The following is a 24,715-nucleotide window of genomic DNA, read 5'->3' as shown; positions in this document are numbered from 1 at the left end:
CATAACAGTAGCAACATTACAGTTATGAAGTAGCAACGAAAATAATTTTATGGTTGGGTCACAACATGAGGAACTGTATTTAAAGGGCCAGAAGGTTGAGAACCACTGCTCCAGATGATCACAATCTGTCTTCCTCCTATCTTCTCATAACTTGTGTGATCCCTCTCACTTATACACTCCAGTGCTCTGCTTATTTAGACAGAAAAAGAGACTTGTTTTTTTAAAAATGTATTTATTAACATAATAGTTAAAGTAATCTGTCTATAAATGCACATTTTGCCAAGCAGATAGAGTTTATACTTTCTGGAAATTTTTCATATATATCTCTTGAGATTAATACTGATGCCTGTGATATTTCCCTCCCTATAAAACTTTTTTCACACCCCTTACTGATAAAATCTCTCAGAAAAGTGTGAATAGAGGGAACATGTCTCAGCATAATAAAGGCCATAAATAAATAAAACAACAGTTAGCATCATACTCAATGGGGAAAACCTAAAAGCATTTTCTTAAGGTCAAGAACAAGACAGGAATGTACACTTTCACCACTCTTATTCAACATAACACTGGAAGCCTTAGCCTTAACAATCAGACAATACAAAGATATAAAGGGCATCAAAATTAAAAAGGAAGAATAAAACTGTCAACCTTTACAGATGACAAGATATTATATATAGAGAAACCTAAAGATTCCACCAAAAAACTATTAGAACTGATTAACAAAGTCAGTAAAGTAACAGGATATAAAATAAATACTAAAAATTGGTTGCATTTTTATATACAAATAATGAACTATCAGAAATGTAAACTAAGAAAATAATCCATTTTAAATTGCAACAGCAACAAAAAACAACTAGGAATACAGGATTACATTTAACCAAAGAGGTAAAAACCTATACTTGGAAAATTACAAAACACTGAAGAAAGAAATATGGAATCATATTTACCGTATTCATAGAATGAATTAACACCATTAAAATGTTCATGCTATCCACAGAAATCTATAGATACAATGAAGTTTTTATCAAAATACCAATGACGCATTGCACAGAACTAAAAAAATAATCTAAAAACTTATATGAGACCCAAATAACCACTGCAACCTTGAAAAGGAAGAACAAAGTTAGAGGAATCATGCCACCTGATATCAAATTACGATACAAAGTTATAGTAATCAAAATAGCATGGAACTGGAATAAACACAGACAGATTCATCAAAAAGCTCAGAAATAAACCCACACCTATATGGTCAAATATTACATGAAACAAGAGGCAAATCATGCAGTGGAGTAAAGACAGTTTATTCAAAATAAATTGCTAAAAAATAAAATTGGACCACCTTTTTACCCTGTATATAAGAATACTCAAAATGAAATGAAGACTTGAATGTAAGACCTGAAACTATAAAATTTCTAGAAGAAAACATAGGCAGCAAAGTCTCTTAGCAATATTTTTTCTGCTATATCTCCTTAGTCAAGGAAAACAAAAGAAAAACAAAATCATGGAACTACATTAAAATAAAAGTTTTTGCACAGCAAAGAAAATCAAGAAAACATAAGGAGAGTCTACCAATTTGGAGAAGAAATTAACCAATGTTACATCAGATGAGGTGTTAATATCCAAAATTCCTAAAGAACTCATTCAGCTCACACACACACACACACAAACACACACACACACACATCTTATTAAAAAATGGCCAAATAACCTGAATGCACACTTCTCCAAAAAGAACATGGACATTCAGATTGCCAGTAGACATATGAAAAGATGCTCAACATCACTAATGTAAATTAAACCCACAATGAGATATGACCTTACACCTGTGTCTATCAATAACAAAGTGGATAAAAAGAACACAGTGGTATGTATATAATGGAATATTACTCAGTCATAAAAAAGAATGAAATCTTGCCATTTGCAACAGCACAGATGGACCTAGAGAGTATAACACTAAGTGAAATAAGACAGACAGAGAAATACAAATACCATATGATTTCACATAAAATGGAACCTAAAGACAAAATAAACAACAAGATAGAAACAGACTCATAGATACAGAGAATAATGGTTTAATGGTTGCAAGAGTGGAGGGAACTTGGAGGGATGGGTGAAAAAGGTGAAAGGATTAATAACTATAAATTAATAGTCACAAAATAATTATGGGGATATAAAATTCAGCATGGTAAATATAATCAACAATATTATAATAACTATACCAGGTCTATACTTAACATATAAGGGCATCACTTTGTAAAGCTCATGACTGTCTAACCACTATGCTATACAACTTTAACTGATGAAAATAATATTGAATGTAAACTGTAATTGAAAAATAAACTTTAAGGAAAGACCTTTCTTATACAGTTTTGTTTAAAGTTTCTTAAAGAGCACTACATTTTTTGATAGTAGTCACTTTATATGAAAACTAGAGGCCCGTTGCAGGAAGATTCCTGCAAGAATAGGGCTTCCTGGGGTCTATTCCTGCAAGAATAGGGCTTCCTGTGGCCGGAGCGAAGCAGAGAAGGGAGTGAAGCCCACCTTTCCCCGCTGCCTCGCTCCCTCCCATCTCCACTGCCTCTGCTCTGCTCCAGTGTCCACTGCCTTGGGAAACTCCATCAGTGGCAGAGAAACAAGGCTGATCGACGGCCGGAGTGGGTGGATCATGCCTCGCCGCTTGGCCCCACGGCCCCCAGCTGGGTCGACAGGTCAGGACACTGCCTCACCACTCAGCCCCACCCTCCCCGCCTCCCCCGCCACCTGCCTGGCCAACAGGCCTGGACACTTTGTGATGGAGTGATGGAGTGTCAGTTAATTTGCATATTACTCTTTTATTAGATAGGCTTTTTCAATTATAGTTTATAAATTTTGTAAGCAGATAAAGAAAAATTAAAAGATTTTTTTAAAAAGAGCTGAATAGACAATGCATTGAGTGGGAATATAAACTGATATAATTTTGATGTAAATAATAAATTGAAAAAGCATAAGCCTTATGCTCACTATTGTAATTCCAAGTATCTTTCTTAGAAAATTATTCCTGGAAATTAAGAAACATGTCAAAATGTTAAAAGGAACTTTAGTGAAAAATTGTTTATAGTAATGAAAAACAAGATACCTAAATGTTCATATATAGAGGAAGAGGTAAACAATATATGGAATATTTATTGGCTAACATTCTCTATGGATATTAAAGCAATTAATCTATATTTAATAATATTGAAGACTCTTGGAGATTACAAAAAGCAAAAACATTTCTCATAATACCATTTAGGTAAAACTAAAAATATAAAATCAATGCACAAAGTAAAACTAAATAAGATCTATTGACATTGCTGAGTAAGTATGAATATTTAAAAATGATCATGAGATAATTTAGTTTCTTGAGTAATCTTCTACATTTGAAGGGAATATATATTCATATATCATAAATGCAATATAAATATATACACAGGAAAAAGACAGAAAAAATTACAAAATATTAATAGTAGATAATTCTGGGAATAGTAGATAATAATGGGAAATTACAATATCAGTACTTGTTTTTGTTGTTCTTATATTTTCAAAATTCTTAAAATAAAATTGAAGAGAGAAAAAATATAAATAGTTACTGAAATTAGTTGATAACCTCCTTTGTCTACCTTCTAAAGATACATTGAGGATTGGAATGCTAAAAATTTGACATTCATGTTGAGTTAAGCAAGGGTTTTTTTAAAAAATGAGAAGTTAGAGAAGCAAAATGAAAATGTATGTCTCTAGAATTTGTAAGAATGTGCAACATTTTTTAGTAAATAAGGAGAATATGTCTTAGAAACTATTAACTTTATATTATTTCAAACATCCTTCTAGGTACTGCAAATGCCAAATGGATATGTAGAGTAATATAGGGCAACATAAAATAGATATAATTATTATAGAAGATATAGGCCGATGATGTTTCCTACACATGGAGTTTCCTAACTCATTCTGATATATGCAGGGAGTGAGGAACATCAACAAACACTTTAAACAAAAAGTAAGGCTGGAGATGAAACTAAAAGAGCAAATTAGATATTAGCCAGGTGACCTGAGGTACAGCACAAGGTATAAAGCAATTTAAGAGAAACTGAAACTCTTGGGAAGAGAAAATTAATCTTGTCGATTATTTTATACCACAGCCCAAAATCTAGCAGAATAGGAACAAATTTTATTTTATACATAAAGCAAAGAACTAGATGACCATCTCTTACAACTTGTTTCCTATTTGTAAAATGAGGATAATACGGTTTGTGTAAAACTAATAAGATTAAAAAGTGATAAAATTGGATATTTCTTAATATAAAAGGAATATCCTATTTCAACTTTAACTCAACTATATATAAGTTTTAAATTACATGTCTTAATTGATAGAAATCCTAATGCTTTTAGTATAGCTACATTTTAAATTTATATTTGCCTTAAATGTTATTTGATAAAATTTACTACAATGTGAATTGCAAGACATTTGTTTTTATCCTCACCCAAGGATAAGTTTATTGATTTTTAGAGGGAGAGAGAGAGAGAGAGAGAGAGAGAGAGAGAGAGAGAGAGAGAGAGATATTTGAGAAACATTGATTGGTTGCCTCTTGTACTAGCACAAACCTGGGATCCAAAACCTGCCTATGTGCCCTGACCAGGGATCAAATGTGCAACCTTTTGGTGCATAGGATGATGCTTCAACCAACTGAGCACCTGGCCAGGGCAAATTTCAGGACATTTTAATATTAGGTATTTTAACACTAATGGAGTGATTTCTAAAGTACTATTAAATTATAATATACTATGATCTATTACTATTAACTTTTTAATGATATGTTCATTTGCATGACATTTCACAACTGAAAATGATGTGGAAGATTAAAATAGATATGAATGATATTCATATTTTAAAAATTAATTAAGTAAAAATTTTAAATATGAGAAAGTCAAATTACTCATTTACTCTTAGTAAAAATACTAGAATTTGATTTTTTAATTATTTAAATATCCAATATTATAGCTCATTTTGGCAAGGTTAATTCCTATTCTGGCAGTGCTGGCAATGAAATTCTATGTTTACAGAATTATAAGAATAATTTTATGTATAAATTAACAAATATTAAAATATTTGTAGAAAGGTTTTCTTCATTGAATTTACCTGTAATAATTAGCAATGATTTAAAAAGTCTTTAAAGTACTACTTCTAGTTATCAGAAATGAGTTAGATAATACTATAAGTGTATTTTCTAAGAGATGTGCTACTCTTACACATTTCAAATAGCTCTTTTGGATTTGCGAAAATGAATAAAACCTAAACCATGAAAATACAACAAAAGAGAAGTAAAAAAGCAATCACAGGTAGGCATTTTATTGTTTTTCAATTTTGTATAAACAGCAGCTCACATTTATTCTGTGATCTGCTTTTCCCCAACCATATCCTAGAAATTATTGCTTTTTAATTAATATAGGCTTATATTACCACTTTTAATAACTGCATATTATGCAAGATATATTAAGCATATAATTTACTTAAATTCCATTATGCTAATGAACATTTTGGTTGATCCCAAAGTTTTTGTTAAAAGATAGCAATGAAACTACTTGGACATATATTTTTTTATATGTGTGTATCTCCTTAGGGTAAATTTTAGAAGTAGAGTTGATATTTCAGAGAAAGGTCATCTGAACTCAGCCATCATTTGCATGAGAAAACTTCCCTGATTAACTCTCTCACAGGCTGACTTATTTTTTCCTGTCTCATGCCCCTATTGTGTGATGCTCCCATGTATATCTCTGCACTCCTAATATGTGAAGTCTCTGACTCCTCATAGACTTCCAGAAGGACAGGGCTCGCCCTATTGTATGTCTTCCATAACTTAGTATTTAATAGCTGTGTTGATTTGAATCATTGTTGTTGAAAAAATATAAGAAACACATAGATCTGTAAGTGTGGAATCATTACGAGTATGCTTGGATCTTGGAATAGCTGTGAGATATTGCAGGGCTCCGATGATTCTCTGGGATATACCGGAGATAAAGCTGCCCCATCCCAGGGAGATTTCAACTGATCTATGTGCAGACCTGAAATAATTAAGTACATATATAGTAACAGTATGAATTTTAGAAGATTGCTACAAGTAGAATTTCTCTTTTTAATTTCTAGAATGGAACTCTAACCTACTTATGGAAACACAGATACCACTGAATGTCTTACAATACACTCATAAGACCTTTTGATCCTTTGATTGACTTTCTTTTTTTTAAATATATTTTATTGATTTTTTACAGAGAGGAAGGGAGAGGGATAGAGCAGTAGAAACATCGATGAGAGAGAAACATTGATCAGCTGCCTCCCGCACACTCCCCGCTAGGGATGTGCCAGCAACCAAGGTACATGCCCTTTACCAGAATCCAACCTGGGACCCCTCAGTCTGCAGGCCGATGCTCTATCTACTGAGCCAAACCAGTTAGGGCTGATTGACTTTCTTAAAACATGTATATCCAGGCCAAACTTATGTTTTATGGACTGAATTGTTCCCCCCAGCATTTCTATGTTGAAGCCTGAGTGTGATGTTATTTGAAGATGGGGCTTCAGAGAACATTCAGTTTAGATGAGTCATGAGGGTGGGGTCCTTATCATGTGATTTGTCCCTTTATAAAAATAAATTGTGTGAGAGACTCTCTCTTTCTCTCTTCCCCGCTCCCTCTCTCCTTCCCTTATGTAAGTAAGCAGTGAGAAGGCAGCCATCTGCAAGCCAGTAAAGGAGCTTTCAGCAGAACTCAACCATGCTGTCATCCTATCTTAGACCTCCAACTCCAAACTGAGAGAAATAAGCTTTTCTTGTTTAAGCCTCTCAGTTTACGGTATTTTGTTGTGAAATCCCAGGCTGACTAAGGAAACAGAGTAGTAAGATAAACCTTTTTGCCCAGCCCGTGTTGCTCAGTGATTGAACATTGATCTGTGAACCAGAAGGTCATATTTTGATTCCCAGTCATGCATATGCCCTAGTTACAAGCTGGGTCATGATCCCCAGGAAGGAACGTGCAGGAGGCAGCCAATCAATGATTCTCTCTCATCATTGGTGTTTCTATCTCTCTCACCTTCTTCCTTCCTCTCTGAAATTAAAAACAAATGTATATATATATATATATATATATATATATATATATATATATATTAAAAACAAATATATATATATATATATATATATATATATATATATATTAAAAGATATACCTTTTCACTGGTATAAGTAGTTAAACTGATACAATGTGTTTAGATGTCTGTTTAATAATTACAAAGAAGAGTAAGTATGCAGGATATGGAATTTCTATTTCAGGAGAAGGCAGGTAATATTTTATTTTTTGACATTTTAATTTTAATTTTAACTCCATAAATACTAGTATATAGAGAGAACTAATGTATGCCAGATACCATAGAAGTTGCAAATAAATATTGGTAAAACATACTTCCTCTAAAATAAATTTAAATATAGTGAGCTAATTTCCTTCATTTAACTAATAAAAATGTTTGTTATTTAGCATGCATAAGTTCCTGTGCAAAATATACTCCCCAGCCAATTAGATCTAATAATTTAATAGGAAGATAGACTAAATTACAAAAACAACCCATAATCATAAATTGTAAAAGGGGTGATGAGGAAAATGCATGATGACAGATTAGTTGTAATATAATTTGAGAAATTAAAGGAGGTCTTGCTGATGAAGGATGATAGGTAAATAGTATATAAAAAATTAAATAACAGCCCTAGATGGTTTGGCTCAGTGGATAGAGCATCGGCTTACAGACCAAAGGGTCCTAGCTTGATTCTGGTAAAGGGCACATGCCCGAGGTTGTGGGCTCAATCCCCAGTAGGGGGCATGCAGGAGGCAGCCAATCAATGATTCTGATCATTGATGTTCAGTCTCTCTCTCCCTCTCCCTTCCTCTCTGAAATCAATAAAAATATTTTTAAAAACTGAAATGACATGTAACAAAGGAGAGGCACAAATGTGTGATCCTAATTTTCTTTTTTTAATTGAATTTATTGGGGTGACATTGGTTAATAAAATTATATAAGTTTCAGGTATACAATTCTATAACACATCATTTGTTTATTGTATTGTACGTTTACTACCCCATTTCATCACCATTTATTCTCCTATGAAACTGCCTTGTGACCCAGCAATTTCACTTCTGGGAATATATCCAAAGAAACCCTAAACACTGACTTGAATGAACATATGCACCCCTATGTCCATTGCGGCATTACTTACAATATCCAACATTTGGAAATAGCCCAAGTGTTCATCAGTAGATGAGTGGATAAAACAGCTACGGGACATTTACACAATGAAATACTACTCAATCGCAAAAAAAGAAGGACATATTACTCTTTGTGACAGCATAGATGAGCCTGGAGATTATGCTAAATGAAATAAGCCAGTCAGAGAAAGACAAGAACCTTATGATTTCACTTATATGTGGAATCTGGTGAACAGAATAAATCAACAAACAAATGGAGACAGGCTCATGAATACAGAGAACAGACTGACAACTGTCATAGGGGAGTTGGTGGGGCGCTGGGTGAGAAGGGTGAAGCAAAGAGGAAAAAAAAAGAAAGATTCATGGTGATGCCAGAGGGAAGGGGTCTGGGAGGAGGTAGAAAAGTGTGATGCTATGTTAAAGGAAGAAATATTAAACTTTGTGAAGTTTCATGCTATAAAGAAACACTTGTGTAAATTTGATGGAAACTGTCATACTTGACAAGAATCTTGAAGTGTGCATATCGTTTTAGTAAGATGGATAAAAAAGCATTCTAAAAGAATGAGTATGCATAGACAAAATGACTTAATTGGGGAAATGTGGGATAAATTTAAAAGACAACATGCAGTTGGCATGCCATTATTGTGGAGGAATAATGAAATCTTAGGTCCAGAGCAGATTGATAAGAACATGGTACACTATGATACAGTTTTGCAATACAATGCAAAAATATATATATACTAGAGGCCCAGTGAATGAAATTCATGCACGAGGGGGGGGGGATGGGGGGGGGAGGGGTGGTGGTGCCCTCAGCCCGGCCTACACCCTCTCCAATCCAGGACCCCTCAGGGGATCGGGCCTAAACCGAGCGTCAGACATCCCTCTCACAATCTGGGACTTTTGGCTCCTAACCGCTCACCTGCCTGCCTGCCTGCCTGATCACCCCTAACCCCTCTGCCTGCTGGCCTGATAGCCCCTAACCACCTTCCCCTTCCAGCCTGATATCCCCTAACTACCCTCCCCTGCTGGCCTGATCACCCTTAACCGCCTCTGCCTTGGCCCCCCCGTCACTGTGGCTTTGTCTGGAAGAAGGACCAGATGACTGGAAGATGTCCGGTTGACCCATCTAATTAGCATAATATATATATCAGTTAAAATAAATGAATGAAACCAATATTGCTCCCCCCCCCAAAAAAAAAAAAATCTGTGACAGAGAAGAATCTGACATGGCTTATAGGAGAGATATCAATGACTTCCATTTTGAAAGATAGTAGGATCTTTGCAAAAATGTGATAAAACAAAACAAAACAAACAAACAAAGAAAAAGAAAGCACCATTCTAAGTGAATCCAAAAAGGTAAAAGCTAAAAAGAACAGGCTGTTTAAATTGGTAAGTCGTATGTACATAGGCAGAGACACAGACATATATCAAACTGGTTAAAAGCCACAGTATTGAATTAAATCATTCTCCATTGGCTATATGCAGTATCTAACTTCTCTGTCCCTGATTTATTTGCCTGTAAAACAACCACATAGAATTTAACCCACAGTTTAAAAGTTAATAAGTTAATACCCTTATGCTAAGTGAAATAAGTCAGACAGGGAAAGACAAATATCATGTGATTTCACTTATATGTGAAATCTAAAAAACATATAAAATGAACAAATAATATAGAAACAGACTTATAGAAGAGAGCAGATTGGTGGTTACCAGATGGGAGGAAGTAGAAGATTGGGTGGAAAAGGTGAAGGGATTAAGTACAAATTAGGACCTGGTTAAAAAGAAAGGAAGCTAAAGAAGATATCAGAAAAAAAGATAAATAAGCCACCCTATAAAATTACTGCATCAGAATAGGTAAATGAACATTTTCTATGAATTACAAAAATTGACGGGTATCTATGGAGCATATACAGAAATCAGAATTCTCACATCTTGAGGAAGAAATGGAAGGAGGTGTAATGTTTTCCTACAAGGATTAGAAAAGGTGTAGAATGAAATAATCAACCTATCAAAAGGGATATGCAAGAGAAATAATGGGCAAAAATAAATTTTAAAATGTTTAAAGGGAATTAAAAAAGAATTATGAAAACATGATAAAAATAAATGATAAAGAGAAAACAAAAGGAATATAGAAAATAGGCAAAAGAAGTGTAAATTATTTGAAGGCTTAACAAGAATTATAGAGAAACAGTAGACATAAAACACAGATAAAGAGAGTCAATATTTGTCTAAGTAGTTTTCCATTGAACAAAATAGATATAATGAAACAAAGCTAATATTTTATTTTGAAAAAAAGGGGTTATGCATTCATATTGAAAAGAGGGTGTCATATCCCAGGAAAATATTATCCCAAACTGTCAACACTGGTGTACCATAGTAAATTTACTCATCATTAACATAAAGTTCTGTAAAATTATACTAGGTTAGTCCAATGATTTTCAACCTTTTTCATCTCAGGATATGCATAAACTAATTACTAAAATTCTTTGCCATACCAAAAGATACATATTTTTTTGCCTATTAGACAAAAAAAGGTACAATTGTGATTCCTTCACACTGGATGGCTATTGTTGTGTTGGCTGTTGTCATTTTTATTTTATGATATAAGGGAAAAGAGGTCAATGCCTTTGACTAAATAGTCAGGTACTGTGTTTTAAAGATTCTTACAGCATACTGGTTGAAAATTACTAATATTTGCAATCAGGCAGGAAAAAAAAAGAAAGATCTTATTTAAATTGACATTAAAAGGGGGAGAAAGGGTTAATTTTTTAAAAACTCTTCCTTATAAGAATAAAAGGGAAAAATATAAAAGGATCAAAGGAATTATGATTCAAGGAGTTTACATTGTGTCAAAAAATCTTTCAAGAATAAAAGCCACAAAGTATTTTAAATACACAAAATTATTTCTATGCAGTCTTTTTTCTATAAGTATTAAAATATGATTACCAGCCAAACAAAAGACTATTAGAAAAATCTTTGGGCAGAGGGGGATTATATAAGCATTTTATAGATATACTAGTATATGAGATTAAAATAAATGTGAAGCTTTAGATAAAGAAATAAAAAGTATGTGATATATGCCTTAATGAAGAAATGATATAAACACCAAAGTTGGAGGAAAAAGAGTACAAAAAGCAGGAAGTATGTGCATTTTTCACCTTTCTGATAATAACTAACATAAAAAAAGATAGAACTTATAAACATATCTCAAATCAGTACATTTTTAAAAGAGAAAGTTTTTCACATTGAATTTTAAAGTACACTAACTCTACTGTATATAAGAGATAAACCTAAAGCAAAGTGAGTAATGTTTTTAAATGTGCAGAGCTATAGTTAATTCAAATATAAAGAAGCAAGTCCGCTATATCAATCACAAGTGGGTGAATTCAGATCAAAAAGCATTAACAACAGCAAACCAGGGCTCTTTATAACATTAAAGTATACAAATAACAATGTAAAAAATAGTTGTAAATATCTACCTATCAAATATGTATAAACAAGTCTATGTGAAACACAAGGAGAAAAAGAAGCACATTAGTAGAGGATATTTAATTTTGCCTCTGAACACAGCATATCAAGGAAACGGAACACTTAAAGAAATATAAAGTACTACTAAATGGTGGAGTAGGTTTTGGTACTCATCATCACTGACTCCATAGACAGAGCTCTCTACAAACCTCCTATCTGGGACGACCAAAGGACTGGGCAGCAGGCTGTGTGGGGCGAGCAGGCCAGCAGGAGGGACAGTGAGGGTCGATCAGGCAAAGGCAGTTAGGGGTAATCAGGCTAGCAGGGGGGCAGATAGGGTGATCAGGCAGGTGGGGGGAGGGGCAGTTAGGGGCAATCAGGCAGGCAGGCAGGTGAGTGGTTAGGATCCAGTGTTCCAGGATTGTGAGAGGGATGTCCGACTGCAGACATCCCCCGAGGGGTCCCAGATTGGAGAGCGTTCAGGCTGGACTGAGGGCACCCTCCCCCCATGCGTGAATTTCATGCCCCAGGCCTCTAGTACAGTTATAACAGATGTCTCTTGGCTGAGGCAGGTGAATATACATTGATATATTTGTAGACGAGATGGAAATCTCTTTTCTTATTAAAACATAAAACAAGTGAAATGAGGGTTGTTGGTGGCTTAAGAAAATAAAATATTGAAATAAATTTCTGAGCAATAGACTGCAGTATGAAGGGTTAGTATGATAAAAAAAAAAAAAGTGCTAAAAGCCTACTTCAGGTCAATTGAAATGACTCAGTGGTAGTGGATAGCCCCTAGAATCCCAGAGCAGAAAGTGAGTACAGCCAGGACCCAAAAAAGCTACTCAGTTTATCACTATATCTGCCTCCCTACTCTGTGACTACAGGTGTCTCATCCCTCCTTCCCTGAGCTTCATTCTACCTTACTTCTCTGGACTTCCTTTCTTTGTCCCATTTCACATAGCCCAGTAATGGCTGCCAAATTCCTACTGTACCAGACTATCCAGTTTAATTTAAGAGTAATTAGAGTTCTTATAACTGTACTCTAGATTCCAGGGAAAGAGAATCTAATTGCTGTAGTGTAGGTCATGAAGTAATAGTTATGCCATGCTAATCTGGTGGGATGCAGGGCAGATCAGGTTAAAAAAAAGAAAACTGGCTGCAATCAAGGAACCCCCAAAATCTACTGTAGCTATGAATCCCATTTTGCATCCATGAAAATTTATTTACTAAAGTTCAATTGAAAAATTATACTCAAAGTTTTCTTGATATCTCCATGCCTTTAATGATGCCATCACAATTTTTTTTATTTAAATATTGTCTGAGGAGGAAAAGCTAAGAAAAAATGTCTTTTACCCCAAACCAATTTATTATGCATGGATATGTAAAATCATTATTAAAAGGATCTCACGAAAACAGTGTGTATAGATGGTGGGCACATGGTGGAATGGAATAGTTCATGTGAGGAAGTGTAGGTGTCTCCTTAGGCTGATGTACTATAAGCACTTCTAGACTGCTCCTGGGAATCAGCTACTGAGTTCATTTGAAACAGGGGGGAGAGGGGATTTTGTGTCAAATTTTAACTTTTCAGTTTTATAATTAGCTGATGTTTATTTTTTTCTAAAATATAAAAACTAATATAATTACTATTTCAGTTCAAAAAGAAAAATTCCTAAGCTAAATAAATTCTTTAGTTATCTCTGTTACTAATTCCTGATATTTCTAAGATAATGAAAGAATATGATACTTATTAATTCTATTGATTTTTTTTTTGAGAGAGAGAGACAGAGGAAGGAAGAGGGACAGAGAGAAACATCATGAAACATCATCAATTGACTGTTTCTTGCATGCCCCCTACTGGGGATCGAATTGGCAACCTGGGCATATGCCCTAATCGGGAATTGAACCATGACCTCTTGGTTCAAGGGTTGATACTCAACCACTTAGCCACACAGGCTGGTCTTAGAAAGGTATTTAAAGTTTTAGAAGATGGTGAAATTAAATAATATTATTTATGGAATTAAAACAAAAATATTTCACTGTAATAAATTTTAAATATGACATTTATTTCTGTTTATTAGAATGCTGCTTCCATATGAAACCTCTTCCCAAAATAATTTCTATTGAAACAAGTAAAAATTAGACAATATTAGCAGCAGGAAGAGACTAGGTTGGTTTTATGGCATCTGTGAGACTAATGATGGAAGACAACATTTAATTAGATCCCAAAATCCCCGTTTCTGATACATCATGGTCATGAAACAAAAAATTCTAAAATGGGAAAATATTTGTATTCTCTTAAAAATGTAGTCACTTTTTTTTTCTTGTATAATTTTGAATACATGCTTTGTAGTGTTTTGTTTCTTCCCAAACAGAAGTTTCTACTGGATATTGAACTTTAACTAATAGGTCAGAATCAAAGTAAAGAAGTCATACCTATAGTTGTAAATTAGATGAAGGTGAAGATGTAGCAATAGATGAAACCACCCAGGCTGAGCAAATAAAGGACAAAAGTAGAAAATAAGAAAAATAATAATAAAATGTAAAGGGATTTATACTTAAGAGATAAACAAAAGAAAAGTGGAAAGACGTGCATTTCTCATACTTATAATAGAAAGATAGTGTTGCAGTAAATCATACCTTTGATTTTCTAATACACTGTGGCAGAAAAAAATCCATTTAAAGTCAAATAAATTTTGCTTCATATACAAGTGACCTATTTTAAAATAAAAATATGAATAAAGTCAGAGTCTCATGTCAATTAATCATAAATAAATGGAGAAAGATCGTGAAGTATAAATCTTTTAAAAAGGTTTGCAAGCTACCTGGTATATCTATAAATTTAGAAAAGGATAGGAACCATAGAAATAAACAGGCTAACAGGCATCCTCAGTCATCTATATGACTTAAAAATTGATACCTATGCTGTTTTCATTAAGTTCGCAAGTTCTGAAGATCAAAACTCCCACATAGTAATTTATTGTAGTAGCAAAGAAAATTTCTAGATATAAGAAATGCATGTTGAGTAGAAAATCTGTTATTAACAAAAGAGTTCAATAAAGCTAATTATCTGTAGGTTTTATATTTCTATAATAGTGTATTCAGTCAGAAACATCAAATCTTTTACAAGTACTTTAAAAAAAATTAAACAGGGATCCAATAATCAAAATAATAAAGGATTTAATTAGTCTGTGTAGTTTTCATTTATATTTCTATTTTGAGATATGGTTTACATGTAAAGCAAGTAAATAAGATTACTTATATTTAAAACAAGTAACCTAAGCTTATCAGGCTAGAATATATCATTATGCAACACCTTAATACTTCCATGTACAAACTCTTCTTTGCTTTAGTTACCTTTACTTTATTTTTGTTTTAAAAAAGGAGTTTTGCAAACTTCAACATATAATAAATTAATTTGATTATTGGTTTCCAAACACACATTCATACTGTGAGTAGAAACTCTAGAAAAATAATCTCAATCTTCATTTTAGGAGAGTGGACAGCCATAAAAAGTAATCTCAAAAACAACATGCATGAACATTAACTGGTTAATAGATAAACAAAATTTGGTATGTCTGAAAAACAAGAACTTGTTAGGCAACGAAAAGGTGCTACAACATGGATGAACCCAAAAATAGTATGCTAAGTGAAAGAAGGCAGACTCAGAAGACTATTTATTACATGATTCTATTTATATGAAATGTTCAGAAAAGCCAAATATTTAGGACAAAAAGTAGATTAATGTTTGCCTTGGGTTGGGTGAGAAATTACTAACTCTAAGACACAATATTTCTCTTTGTGGCTAATGAAATATTCTAAACTTAGATTGTGGTGATAGTTGCACAAACAGTACATGTGCTAAAAGTCACTGAACTTAATAATGACATTTACAATGGAATACTACTCTGCAATAAAATGCAGGGAAATTCTACCTTTTGAAACAGCATGGATGGACCTGGAGAACATTATGCTAAGTGAAATAAGCCAGTCCAGGAAAGACAAGCTCCATATTGACTTCACTCATATGTGGACGTTAATGAACAAACTGAACAACCAAGCAAATTAGAGACAGACTCATAGATAGAGAGCAGGCAGATAGCTCTGGGTTTGTGAGTGTGTGTGTGGAGGGGGGGTAAGGGAGTAGGGGGTAGATATTGGAGGAATGGAGGGATTGAAAAAAAAAGAAAGAAAAGAGAGAACTCATGGACATTGACAACAATGTGGTGATTGCAGAGGGCATAGAGGGGGGAAATGGTGATAGAAAATATATTAAATTAAAAATGTTGAATGTTATGCTATATAAATAATACCTCAATGAAGCTGTTTAAAAAGAGGATTCTTCATATAACCACCTATGCTTTTCAGAGATTAAAATAAAAAGGGAAATATGTATTCTTCTTCCCCTCCTAAAAAGGTAACCTCATAAGAAAAACACAAATCTCAATTCTCAGTTTGTGTTAATTTTACAAATTAACAGATGTGATGCACAATACTAGGTTTAAAATAATATGAAAGATTGTTTTGAACTTTTAAGTTCGTTGATTATGCCCACCTATCATTGAAAATAAAGTTTGGTTACAAGTACCAGCAAGATACTACATACAAGTATTTGCCTAATGATAATAATTTAAAACAAGCATTTAAATATATAGTCTATATATCTTTCCAAACCCCTAAAGAAATTTTGTAAATAACTACTAGACTTTGCCATCCTTTAAACATTTTTACCATTTTAAAATATTTTGAATGTCTGGTAACTACTTCAAATAAATCAACAGTTTAATAGGTAATAGTCAAAACTTTCTATCAAATTTTAAAAGTTTGATGTATGTTCATCCAGTGGTCAGCAAACCCTGCCTCGCGAGCCACATGTGGCTCTTTGGCCCCTTGAGTGTGGCTCTTCCACAAAATACCAACTTCTGCATATGGGCCACGAAGTTTCAATCGCACTGTACGTGCTCGCCCACACGTGATATTTTGTGGAAGAGCCACACTCAAGGGGCCAGAGAGCCACATGTGGCTCGCGAGCCGCGGTTTGCCGACCACGGATCTAAGCTGTTAAACTTTAATTCAGCCACAGGAACAATATATTTCCTCTTCTTTTCTCATTTTATTGTAGAAAAAATCAAGTTCATTTATAACTTAGAAATTATTTCAGTGACATACAGCAAAAAAATTAGGACTGCGATAATTGTTTTGACATTAATGATGTTTTCCAGCCATAAGTGTTTTGTTCTTTTGTTTTATAATTGCTGTTGCTTCTCCAAGAGAGAGAGAGAAAAAAAAAAGATCATTTTCTTGTCTGAATTCTGACTTGTCTCTTACATTACAGAGCCTGAAAAGACCTTAAGGTACATTTCTACAGCATCCTCACAATAACTTGACTATTTTTATTTTGTTTCTCTTACCCAAAGGCAGAAAAGCTAGATAAAATTAAAGGAAATGACAAAGCATGTTTACATAAATATCCATGATTCTTTTTACTGCATTGATGTAGTGGAAAAAATACATAGATATACCTTACAAGCGATTCTTTAATAGACAATAAAAATGTGTTACTACTGAATTTTGTTTCCTGAATGTATTAGACAAAATTCTTGTGTATAATGCATGTACGCAGACATACGCCTATGCTTATATCTATGCTGTTCTGCTGTTTGGTGGCCAGACCTGACCGTCCTTGGTAGAACCTGGGTCTGAGCCTCACTGCCCCCCCCTTGTTTATTCATCAATATCTCTGTACCTGCTTGTCTGTACTGACTTGCCGGCGTGCTCTTCCACATCTCTCTGTGGTATGTTTCTGACTGTCAGTTCGCCTTTCCCTGTAGATTGGTCTGACATCCCTGTCCCATTGTCAGTTCCTAACTCTCAGCCTGACTCTACATGCGCTTGTCTCTCAACCTGTTCTTGTTGGCGTATTTATAAGGCCGTCTGTATTGGTTTGTAGGCTTGCCTTTGTCCAGCCATGATTCTATCTGTCTGTGTGTACCTATGTGCAGATTGGGATTTTTCCTTTAGTGTAGACTTACTTTCTATCTACCCTCACGGTCTATGTGGGTGTTGCCCAAAGGTTTGGAGATAGCAAGAATGGGGTTACAAAATAAAAACAAGACTTAGAACTAACGTCAAATATAACTGTTCTCAGAGTCAAAGGAGAATGTTTGATGGGCATATCCCAGTTCCCAGCATTGTTAGCAAGATGCAGCCCACTTACACACCATTGACAACCTAGAAATAATTACCTTTGCAATGTTAATCTTCACTCTTTAAGGTAAATGCTACCAAATCTCATAGAGATTTTCATTTTCTTAGAATAGTCCCAATTTTGACCCCATAATGATAATTCAGAGGAGAAAAATATCCCTGGCAGAACATTTTCTAAAGCTTGAATTACTTCATGAGGAGTAACACTAAGTTAAAAAAAGAGTGGATGAGATCCAAGATAACCCAGGGTGGGATTTAATGCTCTAATTCCTATATATGTCAAGGTTTATTTGCTAGAGAGGTGAAAAGATGCTCTTCATATTCTGCCTGTGAACTAAAGGTCTACTGTTAAATCTTCTGTGGGTCCTACTTACTACTTGGTAAAAACATAAACTCACATGGCAGTCACAGACATGCACACAAACCCCTTTATACACATATTCAAACCTGTTCACATATTTCTTAAGGATAAGTGAAACCTCTCTTTTAGAGAGACTGTTCCTATAAAAATAGACACAAAATGTTACTTTGATTTTTGCTCAACAATGTCCAGGAACTTACTCGAGCCTAACATAACAAGGCACATTACAATAATTTCCTAAAGAATAATAGTATTTCTTAAGGTTCTACATATACACAAACATATATTTTCCTTATGAGAAATCATAACTAAAAGCTGGAACTATTAGGACTGGTTATTGACATTGATCAGTTTTAGCAGATGATTGACAACCTTTCACTTCATGGTTATTATATTTCTTATATATGGACATCTGACAACATAAGTATTTAATTGTGCAAATGAGGTGACAAAAGAATAATTTATGAAGTAGGTCAACTGTACTTACATCACATGGGAATACTGGCCTATATTTCTTTTTAAAGATGTTATACTAAATTCAAATCTGGCTAGAAAATGAATCAGCATTACAAAAATACTGAAGGCATATCAGATGTATTGATAAAATTAAAAAGGACAACCCAGGAATTCACACAACACACAACATATGCTTCTTAGAATTAAAGCAGAATTGCCACCTGGCAAAGTTTTCATTGAAACAGGTCCTTCTACAAACACGTTCAAATCTTGTTGATACGTTTAAAACAACTAGAAATGATAGCGTATTTGTACTCAGTTGCCAGTTTGGTTATTCATTATTTCCCCTCTCTAATATGAATTATTAAATTAAGCCTTAACTTATTTACATGCAAAATTAAATTTGAGATTCCTGTGACTTTCAAAATTATACCATTTTTTTCTTTAGGTTTCCTAGGATAAGCTAACTTCTGTATCCAAACTCATGTATTATATGATATTTTGAAGGAATAAAAAAGTTTTAAAAAGTTAAATCACATCCTCTATAAGAAAAGATAAGCAGAAATTACATAATTAACTAGAAAATTATCATACATTCCCATAAAAATGTGGGATTAAAATAAGCATTATGTCATTTCTCCTCTCTTCCACCTGATTTGCTATTAATATGTATTTTTTACCATTTTCCCAGCTGTTCATACAGTGAACATAAAGTTCCACTATGATCTGAGAGCAAATGCATAATGGTTAAATGCCAGACTCTGAGCCAAAGATTCCATATCCAACTTTGGCTGATCACCTAAACTACTTATGCTAAATAAGCATGGGCTGTTGCTTCCTCTCTATACCTAGATTTCCTTATCAGTAAAATAATTATAATAGCTGCTACCTTATGAGATTGTTGACAGGATTAACATAAGAAAATAAATTTTAAGTGTTTAGTATAGTCTTCAGCCCACCCACTGTACTCAATAAATGCAATCTGCTATTATTACTATATATTATTTCAGATGCCATACTAACATTAGGACTTTAAAGTGCCCATTAAAGGTAAAGATAAAATATTGGATGACCACATCAGATAGAGCTATTTGGAAGGATTTTTCTCAGAAGAAAAGACTAAAACTATAGTTTTAAGCTAAAAACTAGTAGTGTCATTTGCAATGTAGACTCTCTTATGCAAGAAGATGGAAGTTTAGGACTATATTTTTTTTAATATACTTTTATTGATTTTGAAGAGGAAGAGAAAGGGAGAGAGGGATAGTAACATCAGTGATGAGAGAGAAACATTGATTGGCTGTCTCCTGCACACCCCCACACTGGAGTCAGCAACTCGGGCATATGTCCTTGAGCAGAATCAAAGCCAGGACTCTTCAGTGTGCAGTCTGACGCTCTATCTGCTGAGAAAAGCCGGCTAGGGCTAGGCCTATCTTTTGCTTAAACTTTGGTGGAAGGCTTGGAAGATCTTTTATGTTCTAGTAAAAGAATTGTTAAATTATACTCATGGTTAAATAAAACGCCAAAGAACATTTGTTTTCTTGTTGTTGTGTTTTTTTGTTTTTATTTTTGTATGTTTGCTTGCTTTTGTTTTACATTTTTAAAAGGTGTATAAGGAGAAGGAGAGAAGAAGGAGGAGGAACAATATGTGACAGAGACTTTCACAGGAGAAGTTACAACCTCTTTTCCAGATGCCTGAGGAGGTTATATCTGATAAGTGAACCAGCATTTTTTGTGTGTCTCCTTTACTATTTGTTTGTTAGCATACACAAATTGAGACATGCAGGAGAGAAGCACTAAGGTTAGAGATATCTCCTTTCCTGTCAAGAATTTACTGAGGGAAAAACACCTCAAGGGATTGGTGGCCAAGCTTTTTAAGGTTTGGTCAAAAGGAGTAGGGATTAATAAATGAATCTGGAAGAAGTCATGGGCAAAAGAAAAATGTAGGTAAGCACAAATCTGGGGCTCCCCAAAGGAGATCTGATAACCAAACAGAATAACAGAAAATCCAATATCAGGGCTGGGTCAGGAGATGGCAATGTCATGATAGAAAATTGAGTTAGAATTAGAACATAAATTCTAATCCCCATTAAGAAATGGGTCAAAATCCAAAGCTGGAAATGGAAAAGCAATAGAACAAGAACTTCAGGATATTCTAGAAATGAAGTCAGATGCCTTAATCTTTCTTATTGGTGAGTCAGAATTGTTATGGTTTACCTCCCCACATAACTCAGAATATTAATGTATTTTTTTCGGTATGTGCTTAACTCAATATGAGATATAGCTGAGAAATTCAGACTTAGAATTTCTCAGCAGTCATGCAACCTAAAGACAGCAGCTTCTAGCTTGGATTTGCATACCATTTCCCTAAAGATTCAAACTCACAGTTAAGGTCAACATCTGGCTGGATTTAACATCCACATTTGACAGTTTCACTTTTATTACAAAATGTTTAGAATTTTTTATAAGGCAGAAGCTGTCTTTTATTTTAATAAATGTTTACATATCTTTTCTCTTTTCCTTTAGGGGTGGATTTATATGCTTGAATTATTCTGTGCAGTTGAAATTGGAGGACATCTCACTAGACAAGCCACTGTAGCAAAATAAAATGCAAATGAAAGGGGCAAAGGGCACAGTATAATGAGCAAGAGGATTTACTGTCTCATATTCTATTTCCATATCTTTTGAGAGAGGGAAAAGTGAGAAAGTGAGATATTGTTCTATCTGCTTTTCTTGGTAAGTTCTGGTGGATAACTTAGCTATTTGAAAGCCATGGAGAATATGCTTACTAATTTCTCAAACTAATCTAAGTTTCCAATTTTATTAATGCATAGGTAATGATTTAGTATTTCTACAGATTATCTTAGTGCCAAACAATAAATACATGTTCAGCACATTATTCATATTACTAAAACTGTTAACAAGTAAATAAGGATATGATAATGCACATGTTCACACACATCATCATCATTGAAGAAATGTAGGAGTCAAGGTAGTTTTAATAGAAACATTCTGTATATGAAACTATGATAAAATGCATGAAAATAGGTACTGTATAATGATCACATTTTGTGCACAAACTATGGGTTTTTTACTTTATGTGCATTATCTCTACTACTCACAAGAGTTTAAAAAGCATGTACCATTATCGCCATTATACATCTGACGAGATAGAGATATATAGATCAATTAACTTACACAAACTTTCTTAACAGATTTAAACCTGGTTTGTCTTTCCCTAATCCAATGTTCTGTCTACAATTACACTTTGACATATAGAACAGAGTTAAGGAACAATTTGAAACCCACTGGATGATCAGTCTGGGAAGCTCAGTAAACTTAAATGCAAATCATTGGCTAAAATAGGACATTTCATGCCTTACGTGCACATAAACAGCCACTAAAGAGTCCGCCTTAATTGCCTCCCTCTGTGGGCACCAATTAGAAGTCCTGAAATATTAATAAACTGGCTAATTTAATAAAAATACTATTACATGTTTTCTTCCTGCATATTGCTTTGAAGCACCAAACATATCATGAGCACTCAATAAATATTAAATATTTAACAGCAACTAATAAAATGAAATTATGGTAATATATTTTGCAATGAACTCACCACAAGAAGAAATAAAACAAGTTTTAGTACTAGACCTGGAAGCTGAGCAGACTTAGAAACCTGGATAAGTGAATTAACCCAATAGGGAGGCACAAGACATTAAATGATTGTGGGCGAAAGGTTTAATAGGGGTTCAGAGTAATAAAAATTTTTATTGCAATTTGGCAACTGAAACTGTCCCTCCTGATTTACATATTTTATCTATTTCTCCAAAATTCAAAATTCACATTAAAATATATATTACTAAGCTGCTGTTATATAGTACCCATGTCCAAATATAAAGTTCCTATATTTATTTATCTATTGGTATTATCTTATTTTGAAAGAACATGGAAAAAATATCAGCACCATGGTTGGTTTCACTGAACCTATTTATACAACAATAACACACTTAACAGCCTCAAACGCTCTAATATATTTAAAAAATATTTCTTTAATTTCCATACACTCATTGTGATTACAATATGTTTGTTTTCTGTGCTACACTCTCACTCACTCTGACACAGATCACCCCTCTACAGACACACCTTTAACTTGTAGAAAACAGACACAGAAGCCATCCCTTGTTGTAATACATCGTAGGTACAATAAGTTAACTTTTACTTTAGGTTAAGACTTTATCCATTTTTTTATTAGTTTAGATAATATTCAGAAGTTTGCCACATTTCACTTTGCTAAACAGTTTTTTTTTTTTTACTACTGTAGATATTCTGAGGTACTTGCTTCACAGAACAAAGTAGAATAATAAGTTATTATAATGTGTATTTAACTAAATCTTTAGATGAATGTGAATAATATTGGTCTGCACTCAAAACTAAAAACCTGTAAAGCTAATAAAGTATAGTGACATAAAATTCTCAACAAGACTCTTACTGGAGTTTCATTAAAGTAAATCCATTTATCATTCATACATATATATATCATGAACATCAGTGACACTACAATTAATAACAGCCTTTGAGACAGTTTGTATTTAAAAATATCTGGAGAAAATATCATGATTATTAAAAATATTTTTAAAAGATAAAGGATAAAGCGAGTTTCAAAAGTAAGCATTTCTCTTCACTGTACATTGCAGCTACAAAAGAAAATCCCCAAGAGAATTAATACGAACTTATGATAATGCAGCCTGCAGCACGGTTTTGTTTTGGTTTTGCCTGATTTTGCTGACAAGGCAATTCAAACTCTACCCTACTCATCTTTAGTAGAGGGATCAAATTATTCACCTATAAACATGCAGCAATAAAATGTCATTCTTCAGGCAATACCGGCTACTTAACATTTTCCTCTTTTTCACTGGTTTGGACCCCCAGCTCATTAGATCATTACCTGATAAATAGGAGAGGGTAATGAATTGAGAAAATAACTACGTACCTTCAGAGAAAACCTGCCCGATAACAGTCATCCATTAGGAAACTGGCAATATCCTCTGATCTATTGCCCGCAAAGCTATGACTTGAAGAGTTTCATTCCCTGGGCTCAGTTCACCAGAAGAAAATCAGCACAATTTAAATATTTCTTGGAATGTGACAGCTCTCTAGATCCCCGGTTGCAGTCTGTTCCCCAGGGATGGCAATCTGGTGTTCCTGTGTGCACAGAGCAGTGAAGATGAATTGAAAATGCTTGAGATAAATTAGGAATGGCTAAGTTAAAATTGTCTCTGCTCCAGACTCTCTCATCTGCAGTCTGTAAGCCTGTTTTTCTGTGAAAAAGCTAGATGGCAGGCTGCCTCAGTAAGTTCTTCCTAAGCGACAGAGAGCATTTTCAATGAAGAAAAATTCACCCATTATCTAAGCTAATGTGACTGCTGCTAAATCTAGTTTTTAAAGTGGCTACTGGCATGAAATTTATTTTCCCTATTGGTTTCTTTCAAACCACAGTCTAGAAATCATACTATCATGATTATATATATATATATATATATATATATATATATATATATACATATATATATACACTTTTATTTGTGAGAAACATTTCAAGTTTTCAGCTAACATATTAAATCATAACCCTTCCTGCAGTTTTAACAATCGTTTACATATAGAAAATTTCCACTTTAGGTATTAAAGCCATTTTATTGCATTTTGCAATATTTAGAAAGTGGTGTGTGTTTTTTTTTTTTTATTAAGTACCTCAATGTACAATATTTTATTGACAATCACTTATTGTAATGAAGTTCCAAACAGAGGTGCACCATTTTTAAAGGTCAGTTAGAATGCGGAAGTTATATATAAAAATAAACAAGGGGAGTGTGGAATCCTAATATATGACCAAAGAAGTAAATATTGATTCTGAATATCCTCTTAAGAAAATAAGATGTTCCAAATAAAATCAAGCTTCATAAATTATTC

General features: G+C 33.7%; 1 protein-coding gene across 2 annotated transcripts in view; it reads right to left on the bottom strand.

Annotated features, from left to right (window-relative positions):
* MGAT4C (MGAT4 family member C) overlaps positions 1-23,950 on the bottom strand; it is a 775,861-nt gene extending 751,911 nt beyond the window's left edge. The window contains exon 1 of one of the 2 annotated variants that reach the window (XM_081084486.1): positions 23,739-23,950. The gene's annotated coding sequence lies outside the window, so the exon portion shown is untranslated. The remainder of the gene's footprint in view (positions 1-23,738) is intronic. The other variant, XM_081084487.1, reaches the window with a different exon arrangement.
* Between the last annotated feature and the right edge of the window lie 765 nt (positions 23,951-24,715).

This window comes from Myotis nattereri, assembly GCF_964212035.1.
Source record: "Myotis nattereri genome assembly, chromosome: 2".
NCBI classification, from domain to species: domain Eukaryota; kingdom Metazoa; phylum Chordata; class Mammalia; order Chiroptera; family Vespertilionidae; genus Myotis; species Myotis nattereri.
Note: the sequence above shows the minus strand (reverse complement) of the source record. Positions and strands in the feature narration are given on the sequence as shown.